We start from the raw sequence: 2,795 nt of genomic DNA, 5'->3' as shown, positions 1-2,795 counted from the left end.
GATACTTAGAGATAAACTTAAATTATATCTTTCCTAACTAATTTGATGGATGAATTCAATACAATTTTTTAAATAAATGCAGTAAAGTTTTTAATTTTCTATTGCCGAACCTGTTCAAATATATCGGTGTCTATGGTGTCACATATTCCTTTAAGAATCATTATTATCAGAGTTCACTAATGCAAATGGAAGTTTACTGTTACCTTTGTGTACTGTGTGTCTGTATATTATCTAGTGTTAAGCTAGATTAGCAATGGATTTGGAGGTAGGAACACCAAACCCTGTGTCTTGTCCCACCTTGACTTTTGTCCCATAGGGCAAAATAGAGAAACTTACTAACCATATTTAAATTATTTTTCCCTATTAATGTTCTTCTAATTTTTTCTTCTCTTACATATACAGCTATACTACTCAGGATATGTCCAGTCTCCTTTGATCTCTAAAGCTTATCTCAATTCTTATAAAGATTATCAAAGATGAACATGGGAGCTTGTTTAGAGTAAATTAAGAAGTTCCATATGTGGAGAAGTTAAATCCAAACTAGGTCATACTCACTTACATCGTAATTCTTCAAAAAGTATAATTTAAGGCTTGTTTTTAATTATTATTATTTGTATATTACATGCATGTGCATGTATGTTGGCATATATTTATATTATAGTTCAAATTATATAAAAAAAGTTATTTCATTATTTCTCTTCTCCATTTATTCCACTGTCCTTGGCCCCTTAGTAATTTACAGAAATCTGTAGATATTCTAAATAAGACACACTTAGTTAAATATTAAATATCTACATATATAAACAATAGGAAACATACAATTCTTGCCTTCGTATTCCCAAGTTATCTCACTGAGAATGATTGTTTCTATTAGTATCCATTTACCTATGATGTTTTTCTTAATAGCTAATCCTAATCATTTTTGTAAATGAATCCCATTTTTATTATTCATCCTTCTGATTACCAATTTCTCAGCTGTTTCTATTCTCTGACTATTATAAATAAGAGCTGCAGTGAAATTAATGAGCAAGTTTCTCTGTGGTAGGATACACAGTACATGGAGTATATGCATAAGAGTGATGTAGCTAAATCATTTGGTAGACTTCTTTTTAAACTTATAAAGACCTATGACAATTTCCTATTGAATGTATCTGTTTGTTCTACCTCCAGCAGTGAATAAAATTTCCCTTCTCCTCATCCACATAACCATTTGTCATCACTTTATTTTTACCTTCTGTTTGGGATAACAACTCTTAAAGTAGTTTTGATTTGTTTTCTTCTGGTAGCTAAATATGTTGAACACTTTAGAAAATATGCTTCAACAATTTGCATCTCATATTTTGAGGACTGAGTTTATAATATTTTCTTTTATTTTCTGAACTTTTAATAGGTTTATGTAATTTTTCCAATTCTCTTTTCTCTTCTTTCATCCTGTCAATCTGCATCCTTGAATCCTTGCTCTCTTTCAAATCCATACTCTTTTTTTTCTTTTTTTCTTTTTTTTTTTGGTTTTTCGAGACAGTGTTTCTCTTATAGCCCTGGCTGTCCTGGAACTCACTTTGTAGACCAGGCTGGCCTAGAACTCAGAAATCCGCCTGCCTCTGCCTCCCAAGTGCTGGGATTAAAGGCGTGCACCACCACCGCCTGGCCATGCTCTTTTTTTCAATAATTTTTGGAACACACACATGCACACACACATTGTGTGTGTGTATGAAATTGTGTATCCTATGTCCTATGGTTAATTGCATTGTTTGTATTCTTGGAATTTTTTAAATTCTTTGCATTGGATAAAACTAAGATTCTCTCTCTAGTACTTAGGTAGTAAAAATTTGTTCCATTTTTCTATGTTATCTCTGCATTTGAATAACAATGCTGTTTATTGTATAGCTAAAGGGGTGGTGAATGACCAGAATGGGTAAAAAGATAATATAGGGATGGAAAACTGACACTAAGCACCATAAAAATTCAACTAGAAGACACAACTAAAGAAGCTTTTTAAATTATATAAGTATATATGTATATATATATGCATATATATAATTAAGTTAGTTTGTATTGGAATATAATATCCTTATCAAAACAGGCAGATGAATTGAAGCTCCAGTACTAATAATAGATTACTGCTATTGATGATATTGTAATTGCTTGCCTTTGAGGTTTTATAAAACCCAAATGATTACAGACCAACATATTGCTCATTACTGCCTACGAAAAGTTGATGGTACTTCTCTTGCTGAAGAATTGAAGTTTATATTGATCTGAAAACCTCATCACTACTAGTTATCTTTCATGTTGATGGAAATTTCTACATGCATGCTACTAATGATACCAGAGGAGAGAAGACTTATCAATATTGACTTCATTAGTCTTATCCAGAATTGAACCTTGTGAGTTACAATAATAAATTTTAATATAAGAATAAACCTATGGATTTTCCTTCCAGCCCAAAACTCAGCCCAGGCCAGAGTCTGTTCTGCAGATACCTTTCAACACTCTCACATGCTCAGACCCAACTAGACTAACAGGTGAGACATATACCTCTACCCTAAAATCTGACCTAACTGGGATCCTCACAGGGTCCAGAGAAGGAGGGTAAAGATCTTTTCCAAATTTGTTGGTTGGTGTTTTGTCCTATTGACAGTATCTTTTGCCTTACAGAAGCTTTGCAGCTTTATTTTGTCAATTCTTGATCTTAGAGTATAAGCTATTGGTATTCTGTTCAGGAAAATTTCCCCTGTGCCTATGTGCTCGCAGCTCTTCCCCACTTTCTTTTCTTTTTCTTTTTTTTTTTTTTT

At 32.5% G+C, this 2,795-nt stretch overlaps 1 long non-coding RNA gene across 3 annotated transcripts in view; it reads left to right on the top strand.

Moving 5' to 3' along the window:
* LOC116081933 overlaps positions 1 to 2,795 on the top strand; it is an 84,389-nt gene that overhangs the window by 15,524 nt on the left and 66,070 nt on the right. Inside the window, exon 3 of one of the 3 annotated variants that reach the window (XR_004115100.1) lies at positions 2,444 to 2,525. The exons of the other annotated variants lie outside the window; for them this stretch is intronic. This is a non-coding gene — a long non-coding RNA (uncharacterized LOC116081933). The remainder of the gene's footprint in view (positions 1 to 2,443; positions 2,526 to 2,795) is intronic. 3 annotated transcript variants of the gene reach the window in all.

Source organism: Mastomys coucha, unplaced genomic scaffold (genome assembly GCF_008632895.1).
Source record: "Mastomys coucha isolate ucsf_1 unplaced genomic scaffold, UCSF_Mcou_1 pScaffold7, whole genome shotgun sequence".
In the NCBI taxonomy this organism is placed as follows: Eukaryota; Metazoa; Chordata; class Mammalia; order Rodentia; family Muridae; genus Mastomys; species Mastomys coucha.
The sequence above is the reverse complement of the archived record's forward strand: the minus strand, read 5'-3'. Positions and strand labels throughout refer to the sequence as shown.